This window comes from Aegilops tauschii, chromosome 1 (assembly GCF_002575655.3).
Source record: "Aegilops tauschii subsp. strangulata cultivar AL8/78 chromosome 1, Aet v6.0, whole genome shotgun sequence".
Classification (NCBI taxonomy): Eukaryota; Viridiplantae; Streptophyta; class Magnoliopsida; order Poales; family Poaceae; genus Aegilops; species Aegilops tauschii.
The window spans coordinates 470,482,549-470,499,380 of NC_053035.3; positions in this window are offsets into that span (position 1 = coordinate 470,482,549).

Consider the following 16,832-nt stretch of genomic DNA (forward strand, 5'->3'; position numbering starts at 1 on the left):
GGCGCACGCCCAAAGTTGAGCCTCCTCCTGGATAGCATGAACCACGCGGCTGACAGATAGCCGATCCCCGTCGGGCATGCATCCCGCGAGAATAGCGAAATCGTTTTTTTACCAGTGGCGGGAGGTGCCAGTGGAGAATCGACCACAAACGTTGCTTTGAGATTGGTGTGGCTGATAGACCCCACTATGCTTTTGTTTCTCTCTTTTAGCAATATGAATCTTATACAAATAGATATATAGGGTTGGACGGGGTCCACAGCAATACCTTTTGTCAGGTGGCACGGTGAGAGAGAGAGAGAGCAGATGAACGAGCTGCATGCACACACTAAATACTTGCACTTTATTTTCCATGCCACATTTTAAAAGGTTGATAACTTTTGATCTAAATATCCAGTTTTGAAATATTTTACATTTTTGAATTCAGGGCGACAAAGACCTTTAAAACAAGATCAATATTGGATGCACTTTGGCTAGTTTGAATTTTACCGTTTCACTCATTTCAGATAAAGCATTTCAGTCAATTTCACATTTCGCTAGTTTCGGAAAACCTTCCCGTCAGTTTCACATTGCGCTAGATTCAGATTACACATTACAATCATTTACAAAAGATAGATTTCACTCATTTTAGAGAACACATTACACTCATTTACGAAAGATAGATTTCATTCATTCAGAAAACACATTACACTCAATTGAATATACTATGTTTCACTTGTTTCAAAAAACCTTGTCCACTCATTACCAAAGATATATTTCAAAACTAATTTCACTGCGCGCTTGCGAAACTAATATTTCATTCATATAAAAATTGATTTCAATCATTTCAATAAATATATTTCACCACATTTCTTATAAAATAGGTTTATTTCACATATTTCTTACGGAATAGGTTTGTTCTTGCTATTTCTTTTGAAACGGGTTTCTTTTGAATATTTGTTTACTCATCCTCACAAATTTATTTTTTCATTTTCAGTAAACTTATTTCACTAAAAGACACATTTCACTCTTTTCAGAAAACACATTACACTCATTCAATTGAAATACTATATTTCACTCATTTGAAAAAACCTTTTTCACTCATTACAAAAGATATATTTCAAAACTAATTTCATTGTGCGCTTGCGAAACTGATATTTCACTCATACAAAGATTGATTACAATCATTTCAATAAACATATTTCACTCATTTAAATATATTTCACACAGAAACTCTATTGAAATACTATATTTGTGAAATACTATATTTCATCCATTACAAAACTAATTTCAAATATATTTTAGCTCACTCCAAAATAATAATTTCACTCAATACAAGTTTAGCTCATTTCAAAATAATAATTTCACTAAAATCAAAAACATATTTCCCACACCAAATTAATAGATCGAACGAAATAAGTGAATTGAAACGTTGAAATTTAAACATGTTTCAAATATATCGAAGAATGATCTTGTTATAAAGGTCTTGACCCTAGGAGTTCAAATATAAAAAAGTTTTAAAAATAAAACTATAGTTTAAAAGATATGCATGATTGAAATTGTCAAAGCGAAAACAAAATGCATGTGTGCTTCATAGGTACTTGTGTGTCAGCAAGAGATGATCACGCACTCACGCATGCATGTGTCCTTCATCTGACACATGGTGGGTCCTAGTGCAGGAAATACACTACATGCAAATCTGGAGAAACGAGTGAAATACATCTCCCGTATATGAATGCTTGATGTGGTGTCATGTGCTCATTGGCTAGCTGGTTCCCGGTAGATCCCGGCACCGGTAAAAAGAGCTTTGCGGCGAGAATAGCCAAGGAGGAGAGGCCCCGCCATAGTTGGTTCGACATGTCGTTGAGAATCGAGGAGAGCTACCAGTCGATGAACTCCTCCTCATGGCCCGGAAATCTTGTAGTAGATTGGCACCACGAGATAACCTCATGCCAGACTAGGCAAGAGAAGGAGTACCCTGCCAGAATGTGTTGCATGGTCTCAGGTTCTTGATCGCAGAAGTCATCAAAGAGTGCCATGAGGTTCAGCCAACGCGAGATGGAGACATATTGGATGGCCACCGCATCGGTTAGAGTGCCCTGGATGTCCGCCACCCAAGCGCGGGTCGTGAGCCCGTCGCGCTCAAAGCGCGTTTGCGCCGCTGCTTGGACACCTTGATGTAGACGAGGGGCGCAAACTCGGATATTGATCTCTCGTCGATCCAATGGTCCTCCCAAACGAGGCATGACTGTCCATCACCAGTCGACCAGGATGTGGAGGCCCGGTGAAAGGACATGCGGTGCCCCCATGTGTGGTTTTGGTAATTGATGACATTCTCTATGGACTAATGGTTGCATTGAGCTATATTTGAAGGATTTGTCCATAGGCATTTCTTGAAGTCCATGTGTTGGTTTCAAGGAGTTTATGAGTTGACCAAGGTGCTATTAAGGAATTATCCAAAGATTGGTCATGTGAGAGTTGAGCTTATTGCGAGCATGTCTTGAAGAAGAAGATTGTGTGATCATTCATGCTTACCTTCAAGGCGTCATCCAAATGAAGAGAGTTGGAAAGGTTCAAGGTTGATCAAGACTAAGTCAAGAGTGAATCAAGTTGATCAACTCACAAAGCGTAGAAGATGTACCGAGAGGGATCAAGTGATCCCATGGTATGGTAAGCATTGTCCATTATGCTTTGTGTACTAACCCATGATCTACGTGTGAGTTCTATGTGGGGTTAGGTTTGTTTCCACGGGTGTGCATCAAGAGGAAGATCTCATACAACCCATGGAGGATGACATCAAGTGGTGATCGTCATCAAGTTTGCGGTGTGCAAGTTCTAGTGGAGCATCACGAAGATATCATCCTTGAAGCTTGCCGTCCATTGTGGTGTCAATGGACTTGTGAAGATGTTTCAAAGAGTGGCTCACCCATAGTGGAGTATGGGGGAGCAATCAACTAGCCTTCATCGAGCCAACACAATCACGAAGGTGGTCCAACTTGAGGGAGTCAAGATCATCATCATCTAGCTCAAGTGGACTTCGTGCAAGGCAAAGGTTTGCCCTTGATAGGTTTTATATTTTACCGGTCTCATGGTGGTAGTTGGGAGACCGATTATAGGATCGATTGCCGTACTATCAAGGGGGCTTCTCGATGAGTAGCTTGATCGTATCGTTCGTAGAGAGCTCAAACCATTGCATCCTTGCATCATATTTATTGGTTCTTGTTTGGTTCTTCTCCTTGTGATATTTGGAGCTTATGGTCGTTATTGGATGCTACTCGTCGTCATCTTTCCAACAAGCTTGAGTTTGCTCAATTCGGAGCTCATATGCAGAAGTTGTGGCAGTTTAGGCTTTATTGCATCCTCTGTTTTCTCTGTTGTGTTCCTGAAAGCCTCAAGCGTTAGTACTGCTCTCTAGAGCGGTAGTACCGCTTGTAAGCGGCAGTACCGCGGCCCTGTGCCGCGCGTACTACCGCTGCTTCTGGGGATGCGTCTTTTCGTGTCGGGTTTCACGGTAGTAGAGTGGTAGTACCACTTATAAGCGGTAAGCGGTACTACCTCTCCTCCCGAGCGGTAGTACCTCTTATAAGTGGTAAGCGGTACTACCTCTCTAGCAGAACTACAACTCGTGTTTTTCTCTCTCGTTGGGCTGTTTTGACCATGCTAAGCGGTAGTACCACTCCTCCAAGCGGTAGTACCGCTTGTGCACGACCTAAGCACATAACGGTTGGATTTGGGAGGTCCTATATATAAAAGGGGGCATTCTTCCCCATTGAACCTTATCTCTTGAGCTCGTGTTCTTCCCCCATTGTTGACCTTCTTCGAGCTTACTAACTCTCAATCCCTCCATGGATTCTTGCTAGTTTTTGAGGGTAAAGAGAGAGGAGATCTAGATCCACATTTCCACCAATCACTTTCTCCTCTATGTGAGGGGAACCGTTTGGATCTAGATCTTGGAGTTCTTTGGGTTCTCTTCTTTGTTCTTCCTCTCGTTTTCCTCCATAGCTTTCGTTGATTTGGTGGGATTTGAGAGTGAAGGAATTGGGCACTCCGTGTGCCGTTGCCATTGCATTTGGTGCATCGGTTTGAGTTCTCCACGGTGATATGTGGAAGTTACAAGTTGAGAAGCTTACTACTCTTGGGTGCTTGGTGCCCTTGAGCTTGTTCCTCTTGGGTGCTTGGGCGCCCTAGACGGATGGTGGTGTTCGGAGCTCAATCATTGTGGTGTAAAGCTCCGGGCAAGCGTCGGGGTCTCCAATTAGGTTGTGGAGATCGCCCTGAGCAATTTGACGGGTACCGGTGACCGCCCCAAAGGGTTGCCAAAGTGTACGGGTTCCGTGACCGCCCCCAAGGGTTGCCATTTTACGGGTTCGGTGACCGCCCTCAAGGGTCCCTTAGTGGAATCACGACATCTTGCATTGTGTGAGGGTGTGAGGAGATTACGGTGGCCCTAGTGGCTTGATACGTCTCCAACGTATCTATAATTTTTGATTGTTCCATGCTATTATATATTCTGTTTTGGATGTTTAATGGGCTTTATTATACACTTTTATATTATTTTTGGGACTAACCTATTAACCGGTGGCCCAGCCCAAATTGTTGTTTTTTTTGCCTATTTCAGTGTTTCGAAGGAAAAGGATATCAAACGGAGTCCAAACGGAATGAAACCTTCGGGAACGTGATTTTCGGAACAAACGTGATCCAGAGGACTTGGAGTGGACGTCACGCAATCAACGAGGAGGCCACGAGGCACGGAGGCGCGCTTGCCCCCATGGGCACGCCCCCCACCCTCGTGGGCCCCTCGTAGCTCTCCTGACCGACCTCTTTCGCCTATATATACTCATATACCCTGGAAACATCATATACGGAGCCAAAACCCCATTTCCACCGCCGCAACTCTCTGTACCCGTGAGATCCCATCTTGGGGCCTTTTCCGGCGCTCCGCCGGAGGGGGCATTGATCACGGAGGGCTTCTACATCAACACCATAGCCTCTCCGATGATGTGTGAGTAGTTTACCTCAGACCTTCGGGTCCATAGTTATTAGCTAGATGGCTTCTTCTCTCTCTTTGGATCTCAATACAAAGTTCTCCTCGATTCTCTTCGAGATCTATTTGATGTAACTCTTCTTTTGCGGTGTGTTTGTCGAGATCCGATGAATTCTGGGTTTATGATCAAGATTATCTATGAACAATATTTGAATCTTCTCTGAATTCTTTTATGTATGATTGGTTATCTTTGCAAGTCTCTTCGAATTATTAGTTTGGTTTGGCCTACTAGATTGATCTTTCTTGCAATGGGAGAAGTGCTTAGCTTTGGGTTCAATCATGCGGTGCTCGATCCCAGTGACAGTAGGGGAAAAGACACGTATTGTATTGTTGCCATCGAGGATAAAAATATGGGGTTTATATCATATTGCATGAGTTTACCCCTCTACATCATGTCATCTTGCTTAAAGCGTTACTCCGTTCTTATGAACTTAATACTCTGATGCATGCTGGATAGCGGTCGATGTGTGGAGTAATAGTAGTAGATGCAGGCAGGAGTTGGTTTACTTGTCACGGATGTGATGCCTATATACATGATCATACCTAGATATTCTCATAACTATGCTCAATTCTATCAATTGCTCGACAGTAATTCGTCTACCCACCGTAATACTTATGCTCTTGAGAGAAGCCACTAGTGAAACCTATGGCCCCGGGTCTGTTTTCCATCATATTAATCTCCCGTCAACGAGCTATTTCTATCTTTGTTTATTTTGCAATCTTTACTTTTAATCTTTATCATAAAAATACCAAAAATATTATCTTATCATCTCTATCAGATCTCACTTTTGCAAGTGGCCGTGAAGGGATTGGCAACCCCTTTATCGCGTTGGTTGAAAGGTTCTTATTTGTTTGTGTAGGTGCATGGGACTTGAGCGTGGTCTCCAACTGGATTGATACCTTGGTTCTCAAAAACTGAGGGAAATACTTACGCTACTTTACTGCATCACCCTTTCCTCTTCAAGGGAAAACCAACGTAGTGCTCAAGAGGTAGCAAGAAGGATTTCTGGCGCCGTTGCCGGGGAGTCTACGCACAAGTCAAGACATACCAAGTACCCATCACAAACTCTTATCCCTCGCATTACATTATTTGCCATTTGCCTCTCGTTTTCCTCTCCCCCACTTCACCCTTGCCGTTTTATCCGCCCACTCTATCCGTCTCTCTCTTCTCGTGTTTCTTGAGTTTGCTGCCACTATGTCTGAATCTGGGGAGGTTATCGTTAATGAAGGAAATAATAATAACATGGGAAAATTTGATGCTTTCGATGATCGTCTTGAGGAACCTACTATCTTGCATACTAAAAAGCTTCGAGTCGGTAGTGGTAATATTATTGGGGAAGGAGTTATTCAAGATTTCTTTACTTGCTCCGGTGCTTTGCCTATCATGGGCGGCTCTATTCTTCATAGAACTAGTAGCCTTGCGGATGCGATATCTTTGCTCGTAGTTGAACTTGAAAGGCAATTTCTTCATATGCATCCTTGCATACAAAGAATTTTCCTAGAATTTTCTAATATTGAGCACTCTTCTATTAAGCATACCGCTACTATCTTTTTGGCTCATGAGTTCAGATTCATAATGAAAGAGGCTAAAGAAATTTTTGTGCATTATAGGGTAGACGCTGGTCGTCCTCCCATAGAAGCTATCCTTTTTAACCAAGAAGACATAATGCGTTTACAATCTTTGGATCATGTTGCTTATAATGAAAATCTTAGAAAAAAGGTTCCAGCCGATGTTCTAATTGATAGAATTTCTGAACTTAATGATGATTTTTCCATTCAGAATAATGGGTTAGGTTTTTCTCTTGAACAAAGGCTTGTAACTTTTTGCCAAAAGAATGCTTGTAATGATAAATTGGTTGCAATATAAGGGGCCAAAGGAGGAACCCATACCTCCCAAGATTGATCTTGGGGACTTTTGTCCCATTAAATTTAGCCCTTTTGATTATTTTTGCTTGCCTCAAAGAAAACTTGCTGCTGAACGTAGAGAATATCAGAGAAGTTTTCATGACTTGCCTTACCATTATTATGGCAATACCTAGATCTATCCTTGTTTTTATGCCTAGCTAGGGGCGTTAAACGATAGCGCTTGTTGGGAGACAACCCAATTTTATTTTAGTTTTTTTTCTTTTTGCTCCTGTTTAGGAATAAATATTTGATCTAGCCTCTGGTTAGATTTTTTTTAATGTTTTAATTAGTGTTTGTGCCAAGTAAAACCTATAGGATCTTCTTGGATATTAGTTATTTGATCTTGCTGAAAAGGTCAGAAACTTTTTGCTCATGAAAACAATTGTTAAAAATCACCAGAACGTGATAAAATACTGATTCCAATTGCAGTATTCAATAAACAAATTATCTAGGTCGTCCTATTTTGGTAGATTTTTTTAAGTTACAGAACTTTGCGTTAGTTATAGATTACTACAGACTGTTCTGTTTTTGACAGATTCTGTTTTTCGTGTGTTGTTTGCTTATTTTGATGAATCTATGGCTAGTAAAAGAGTTTATAAACCATAGAGAAGTTGTAATACAGTGGGTTTAACACCAATATAAATAAAGAATGAGTTCAATACAGTACCTTGAAGTGGTGTTTTGTTTTCTTTCGCTAACGGAGCTCATGAGATTTTCTGTTGAGTTTTGTGTTGTGAAGTTTTCAAGTTTTGGGTAAAGATTTGATGGATTATGGAACAAGGATTGGCAAAAGCTTGGGGATGCCCAAGGCACCCCAAGGTAAAGTTCAAGGACAACCAAAAGCCTAAGCTTGGGGATGCCTTCCGGGGCATCCCCTCTTTCGTCTTTGTCCATCGGTAACTTTACTTGATGCTATATTTTTATTCACCACATGATATGTGTTTTTCTTGGAGCATCTTGTATGATTTGAGTCTTTGCTTTTTATTTTACCACAATCATCCTCGCTGAATACACTTTTGAGAGAGACACACATGATTCGGAATTTATTAGAATACTCTATGTGCTTCACTTATATCTCTTGAGCTATATAGTTTTTGCTCTAGTGCTTCACTTATATCTCTTGAGCTATATAGTTTTTGCTGGTAATTTGCTTAAATTGTGAAAATAGTCCTAATATGATAGGCATCCAAGATTAGTAAAAACTTTCTTATAAGTGCGTTGAATACTAAGAGAAGTTTGATGCTTGATGACTGTTTTGAGATATGGAGGTAGTGATATTAAAGTTGTGCTAGTTGAGTAATTGTGAATTTGAGAAATACTTGTGTTGAAGTTTGCAAGTCCCGTAGCATGCACGTATGGTAAACGTTGTGTAACAAATTTGAAACATGAGGTGTTCTTTGATTGTCCTCCTTATGAATGGCGGCCGGGGACGAGCGATGGTCTTTTCCTACCAATCTATCCCCTAGGAGCATGCGCGTAGTGCTTGGTTTTTGATGATTTGTAGATTTTTGCAATAAGTATGTGAGTTCTTTATGACTAATGTTGAGTCCATGGATTATACGCACTCTCACCCTTCCATCATTGCTAGCCTCTTCGGTACCGTGCATTGCCCTTTCTCACCTTGAGAGTTGGTGCAAACTTCGCCGGTGCATCCAAACCCCGTGATACGATACGCTCTATCACACATAAACCTCCTTATATCTTCCTCAAAACAGCCACCATACCTACCTATTATGGCATTTCCATAGCCATTCCGAGATATATTGCCATGCAACTTTCCACCGTTCCGTTTATCATGACACGCTTCATCATTGTCATATTGCCTTGCATGATCATGTAGTTGACATCGTATTTGTGGTAAAGCCACCATGCATATTATTTCATACATGTCACACTTGATTCATTGCCCATCCCGGTACACCGCCGGAGGCATTCATATAGAGTCATACTTTGTTCTAGTATCGAGTTGTAATCATTGAGTTGTAAATAAATAAAAGTGTGATGATCATCATTCATAGAGCATTGTCCCAAATAAAAAAAAGAGAAAGGCCAAAAAAAGCCCAAAAAATGGGGGGCAATGCTACTATCCTTTTTTTCCACACTTGTGCTTCAAAGTAGCACCATGATCTTTATGATAGAGAGTCTCTTGTTTTGTCACTTTCATATACTAGTGGGAATTTTTCATTATAGAACTTGGCTTGTATTGTCACGCCCAAGATGCGACCCTATCCTAAAGGAACTCGACGGTCCCACCAAAGGATAGAAGCGCATCTTGAAGACGCTTTTGCAAGGTGGATATCATTACATCAACATTTCATAATATTTGGGGATACATACAAGGCATACAAATGCCGCAAGAATACATCAATACATCATACATAAGATCAACATCCGACTACGGATGAAACATAAACAGAAACTCAAGCGACAACCACCCTGCTAGCCCAGGCTGCCGACCTGGAACCTATCCCCTGATCGAAGAAGAAGCAGAAGAAGAACTCCAAACAAGCGAACATCGCTCTCGCGTCATGATCATCGTAAAACCTGTACCTGCAACTGGTGGTGTAGTAATCTGTGAGCCACGAGGACTCAGCAATCCCATTACCATGGGTATCAAGACTAGCAAAGCTTAAAGGGAAAGGAAGGGGTAAGGTGGTGAGGTTGCAGCAGCGACTAAGCAATGTATGGTGGCTAACTTACGCAAATAAGAGCGGGAAGAGAAGCAAAGGAATGGTCGCGAAAGTTACAATGATCAAGAAGTGATCCTGAACTCCTACTTACGTCAAACATAACACAGAAACCGTGTTCACTTCCCGGACTCCGCCGAGAAGAGACCATCACGGCTACACACGCGGTTGATGCGTTTTAATTAAGGTCAAGTGTCAAGTTCTCTACAACCGGATATTTACAAATTCCCATCTGCCACATAACCGCGGGCACGGCTTCCGAAAGATAGTACCCTGCAGGGGTGTTCCAACTTAGCCCATGATAAGCTCTCATGGTCAACGAAGGATATTCCTTCTCCCGGGAAGACCCGATCAGTCTCGGAATCCCGGTTACAAGACATTTCGACAATGGTAAAACAAAACCAGCAAAGCCGCCCGATGTGCCGACATCCTGATGGGAGCTGCACATATCTCGTTCTCAGGGCAACACCGGATGAGACATCCTACGAGTAAAACCAGACCTCGAGTTTCCACGAGGTGGCCCCGCAGTCTACTCAGTTCGGACCAACACTTAGAGAAGCACTGGCCCGGGGGGGGGGGTTAAAATAAGATGACCCTCGGGAGAGCGACTCCCTAGGGAAAAGAAATAGGCTGGACAAATGGTAAAACCAAGGTTGGGCCTTGCTGGAAGAGTTTTATTCAAGGCGAACTGTCAAGGGGGTCCCATAAATCACCCAACCGTGTAAGGAACGCAAAATCCGGGAACATAACACCGGTATCTCAGTAACTAGGGCGGCGAGAGTGGAACAAAACACCAGGCATAAGGCCGAGCCTTCCACCCTTTACCAAATATATGGATGCATTAAAATTATAAGAGATATTGTGATATCCCAACATAAACATAATCCAACATGGAGCAATCTTCATCTTCACCTGCAGCTAGCAACGGTATAAGAGGGGCTGAGCAAAGCGGTAACATAGCCAAACAACAGTTTGCTAGGAAGGGTGACAAAGGTTAGAGGTTCATGGCAATTTGGGAGGCTTGAAGGACAAGTGAATAGGTAGCGCAGTAAAGCGATAGAACGAAGCAACTAGCATAGCAATGATAGTAATGAGATCCAAGGTGACGGTCATCTTGCCTGAAATCCCGCTAGGAAGAAGAACGAATCCATGAAGAAGATGAAGCCACGAAGACGAACGAATCCTCACGATCGCAACGACACGGAAACTATCGAGAAGAAGCACACAACAAGGTAAACACACCACACATGAACAAGACATGATGCTCAAACAAGAATGATGCATGACGAGGCTATATGAGGCTGCACACGGCAAGAAATGATGCATACAAGAACAACACACCAAGGCAAGTTTAAATGAGGCCGGAAACACCACATAACAATTCCGGTAAGTCCTCATATGCAAATTTCAAAATTGGTCCAGAACTGAACAAGCATTAAGTTGAAGTTGTTAAACAGCAAGTTAAAGAGCACCATGATGATCTACACGAAATTCTAGTCAATTTACATATAAAGTTCATTAGATTCGGAGCTACGGCCTAGAAATATGAGCAAGACAAGATAAACATGGCATTGATGCAAAAAGCAAACAAACATCAAGCAAACACCTCAAAACAAGGATGCAACATGATAATATGAAACTACATGCAAAACTAAGCAAGTATCATATAGAGCATGCTCAAAACGGAGCAACGGCGCAACACATTCACTCCAAACAAGACATAGCAACAATCTGAGCAAAACAGCAACTGGGCATATGGCAAGCATCAAAACAATATGCTACAGCTACTCAACATGAAAACAAAAGGCATGGACATGATGTACAGGTAAAGCACAACAAAACATGAACACTGAGCTATCTCCAGAAATCACTAGAACATGCTCAAAAGGACATGGCAAGATTGCAAAATAATAACAGGTTCACAGACTTGGTGAAATTACTGGACATGGCAGAAATAACATCAGGTTGCAATGTTTAGAGCATGAAACCAACATGCTACAGGAACTTAACATGGCAAAACAAGGCATGGAATGAATCTACTCAAGGCATATAACAAAAGTCCCTTACTGACCATAAGCCAAAAAGGACCAGAAGATATGATGGCAAGCATGTAAACATAGCAAGTTTCGTTATCAGGTTTCAGACTTAGCAGAAAACAGAGCATGGCAGAAATAATAATATGTAGGCCTCTTTGTGAGCTTGATGCACTCACTACAGAGCAGTGCATGACAAACCAAGCATACCTATAGCAAGATGGAATGTTTATGAAGCTAACCATGGCAAGAACAATAGCATAGCATTATGGATCAACTATAACAAGCTTGGCAAAAATGAATATCATGTTAAGAATCTGCCAGAAATATTTTATAGCAAAAGTAGAGCAAGATTGAGTCATGCTATGTCACTCCATAATTGCAAACAAGGGTAGGAATGGATCAATTACAACAATATCTACAAAACATCCTTACTGAATATCTCCAAATTATGCATGGATCTCTCTGTAGCATCAAGTTTACATGGCAACAAAATTACAGCAGACAAGGACACAGAGAAATCACCAAGTCCCTGAAACCAGAAATATTACGGAGCCTACTTTGCATGCTTGTGCTAGTCACCAAAGAGATCACAAAAATACATGGACTACACCACTGGAAAGATGGCATGGCATACTTCAAAACATATGTAGAGATCATACTCAAAAGATGCACAGATTAAATGATACAAAAATGACAAATCTCCAAGTTCTGACAAGAACCAGAGAATAACAGCAACTAGCCCTCTTCCAACAGAGATTTGGGCATCAAGATGAACTCAAATGAACAAGGTACAACTGAACAAAATGAAGAGCATCACGAGACGAACAATTTCACATATTACACGCACGAATCGGAGCTACATGCAAGAAGTTACACACAGTTGAACATGGCATGATACTACAAACTTTCCAGGACTTGGGCAAAAAAAAAGACCTCGAGGGGGGGCGAAGTCAACGCGGCTACAGTACCCAGATCGGGCTCGGGGTCGCCGGCGCGGGCTCGGCTGGCCGGAGGAATAAGGGAAGGACGCCGGCGGGGAGGGGGCGCCGGCCGGGAACGGTGGGAGGTCGCCGGCGGGCGGTCGCCGGCGGGCGACGCGGGCGGCGGCGCATGGCGCGGCCGGGCGGCGGCCGGCGCCGGCGAAGGCGGCGGTGCGGCGGGAGCCCGGCGGCCGGAGGAGGCGAGGCGGCGGGCGCCGTGGCCGGGCGGCGAGGCCACGTCGGCGGCGGGGACTGCCACATGCGGCGGCGGCGACTCGGGCCCGCGCGGGCCCCGGATGGGCTCCGCGGGCCGCGGCGGCGGTGGGACAGCGGCGGACAGGTGTCGCGCCCGGATTCGTCGCGGGGGCGGTTGGACATGTCCGACGGCGGCGCGAGGGGAGCGGAGCTAGGGTTAGGGTGGAATTCATCCGTGAATTTCGGGGAAGGGGTGTTTATATAGGTAGAGGGAGCTAGGAGAGTCCAAACGAGGTGCGGTTTTCACCCACGCGATCGTGATCGAACGACCGAGAGCATGGCGGAGACTTAGAGGGGTTTTGGGGCTGTTTGAAAGGGGGGTTTGCTGCAATGCCAAAACGGACTTCGCGGATGCCCGGGTAACCGTTGGAGTACCAAACGACCTCCAAATGGAATGAAACTTGACCGGTGGTCTCCGGGTGGTATACCAAGGCGACTTGACAAGCCTCGGCCCATTCCGAGAAAGTTTGACACCCGCACACGAAAGAAAACAAGAGGGGTGCACCGGAGGAGATAGGAGCGCCGGATTGCAAAACGGACAACGGGGAAATGCTCGGATGCATGAGACAAACACGTATGCGAATGCAATGCACATGAAAACATGATATGAAATGCAGATGATGACATGGCAAAATGCAACACGCAAGCAAATGACAAGGCAAGGACGGCGAGTAACTGGCAGACACCTGGCGCATCGGATCCGGGGCGTTACATGTATATTTTCCAACAACGGGCTTCGTGAGCAAGCAAGTTGGATGCACACCCACTTAGTTTCTTTTGTTGAGCTTTCATACATTTATAGCTCTAGTGCGTCCGTTGCATGGCAATCCCTACTCCTTGCATTGACATCAATTGATGGGCATCTCCCTAGCCCGTTGATTAGCCGCGTCAATGTGAGACTTTCTCCTTTTTTGTCTTCTCCACATAACTCCCATCATCATATTCTATTCCACCCATAGTGCTATATCCATGGCTCACGCTCATGTATTGCGTGAAAGTTGAATTTTTTTGAGATTACTAAAGTATGAAACAATTGCTTGGCTTTTCATCGGGGTTGTGCATGATGAGAGCATTCTTGTGTGACGAAAATGGAGCATGACCAAACTATATGATTTTGTAGGGATGAACTTTCTTCGGCCATGTTATTTTGAGAAGACATAATTGCTTAGTTAGTATGCTTGAAGTATTATTACTTTTATGTCAATATTAAACTTTTATCTTGAATCTTTCGGATCTGAATATTCATGCCACAAATAAGAGAATTACATTGAAAATTATGCTAAGAAGCATTCCACATCAAAAATTCTGTTTTTATCATTTACCTACTCGAGGACGAGCAGGAATTAAGCTTGGGGATGCTTGATACGTCTCCAACGTATATATAATTTTTGATTGTTCCATGCTATTATATATTCTGTTTTGGATGTTTAATGGGCTTTATTATACACTTTTATATTATTTTTGGGACTAACCTATTAACCGGAGGCCCAGCCCAAATTGCTGTTTTTTTTGCCTATTTCAATGTTTCGAAGGAAAAGGATATCAAACGGAGTCCAAACGGAATGAAACCTTCGGGAACGTGATTTTCGGAACAAACGTGATCCAGAGGACTTGGAGTGGACGTCAAGCAATCAACGAGGAGGACACGAGGCAGGGAGGCACGCCTGCCCCCTGGGTGCGCCCCCACCCTCGTGGGCCCCTCGTAGCTCTCCTGACCGACCTCTTTCGCCTATATATACTCATATACCCTGGAAACATCATATACGGAGCCAAAACCCTATTTCCACCGCCGCAACTCTTTGTACCCGTGAGATCCCATCTTGGGGCCTTTTCCGGCGCTCCGCCGGAGGGGGCATTGATCACGGAGGGCTTCTACATCAACACCATAGCCTCTCCGATGATGTGTGAGTAGTTTACCTCAGACCTTCGGGTCCATAGTTATTAGCTAGATGGCTTCTTCTCTCTCTTTGGATCTCAATACAAAGTTCTCCTCGATTCTCTTGGAGATCTATTTGATGTAACTCTTCTTTTGCGGTGTGTTTGTCGAGATCTGATGAATTGTGGGTTAATGATCAAGATTATCTATGAACAATATTTGAATCTTCTCTGAATTATTTTATGTATGATTGGTTATCTTTGCAAGTCTCTTCGAATTATCAGTTTGGTTTGGCCTACTAGATTGATCTTTCTTGCAATGGGAGAAGTGCTTAGCTTTGGGATCAATCATGCGGTGCTCGATCCCAGTGACAGTAGGGGAAACGCCACGTATTGTATTGTTGCCATCGAGGATAAAAAGATGGGGTTTATATCATATTGCATGAGTTTACCCCTCTACATCATGTCATCTTGCTTAAAGCGTTACTCCGTTCTTATGAACTTAATACTCTAGATGCATGCTGGATAGCGGTCGATGTGTGGAGTAATAGTAGTAGATGCAGGCAGGAGTCGGTCTACTTTTCACGGACGTGATGCCTATATACATGATCATACCTAGATATTCTCATAACTATGCTCAATTCTATCAATTGCTCGACAGTAATTCGTTTACCCACCGTAATACTTATGCTCTTGAGAGAAGCCAGTAGTGAAACCTATGGCCCCCGGGTCTGTTTTCCATCATATTAATCTCCCGTCAACGAGCTATTTATATCTTTGTTTATTTTGCAATCTTTACTTTTAATCTTTATCATAAAAATACCAAAAATATTATCTTATCATCTCTATCAGATCTCACTTTTGCAAGTGGCCGTGAAGGTATTGACAACCCCTTTATCGCGTTGGTTGAAAGGTTCTTATTTGTTTGTGTAGGTGCGTGGGACTTGAGCGTGGTCTCCTACTGGATTGATACCTTGGTTCTCAAAAACTGAGGGAAATACTTACGTAGTTTACTGCATCACCCTTTCCTCTTCAAGGGAAAACCAACGCAGTGCTCAAGGGGTAGCATGGCTTCTTGGGGAGCATTGTGCCTCCACACCGCTCCAAACGGATATTAGCATCCGCAAGGGTGTGAACTTCGGGATACATCGTCGTCTCCACGTGCCTCGGTTATCTCTTACCCGAGCCCTTTACTTATGCACTTTACTTTGTGATAGCCATATTGTTTCTTGTCATATATCTTGCTATCACCTAGTAGTTTATCTTGCTTAGCATAAGTTGTTGGTGCACATAGGTGAGCCTAGTTGTTGTAGGTTTTGTGCTTGACAAATTAACCGCTAGGTTTATTCCGCATTTGTTCAAGCCTAAACCGTATTTATTTTAAAAATGCCTATTCACCCCCCCTCTGGGCGCCATCCACGATCTTTCAATTGGTAGCAGAGCCTCGTCTCTCTTTGTTTGGCTTTACCGCCTAGAGAGTAAAGATGTCAACTAGGGGATTAGGATTCTCTGACACTCTTAGTTTTGATGGCACAAATTTTTATGTTTGAGTAATTCGCATGCTTAATCTCTTTAGGGTCATGGACCCAAATTTAGAGCGAATTGTAGATATGGGTTTTTCTCCTCCAAAGATTATCTTTAGAGGATGACAAAAACTCTTGTCTCAATGCTCAAGCTTCTAATGTGCTCTTCGATGCTTTGAGCAATGTAGTTATATTTCAACTGATGCCGTTCCGGGATGCTCATGAGTTGTGGACAAAGCTTCAAGATAAATATGGTGTGTCCAAGATTTGTGGGGATGATTGTTCTCCATCCACCTCCGGCCGTGTATCCTTCTCAACTTCTTCTACTTCACCTACATGTGGGTTGCCACAAGGTAATGTTATGGTGAGTAGTGTTGGTCATTGCAATGATGATAGTGTGCTTATCGTTGATGACTCTTCATCACTATCTTGTTGCAATGCTCCATATTTGGACTTTAACACTTCGTGCACCTTACATGTTTCACATTCTTGTGTTGATAGTCCGTGCATATCATGTAGAAATTGCTTGACTAAATCTCACAATGATATGC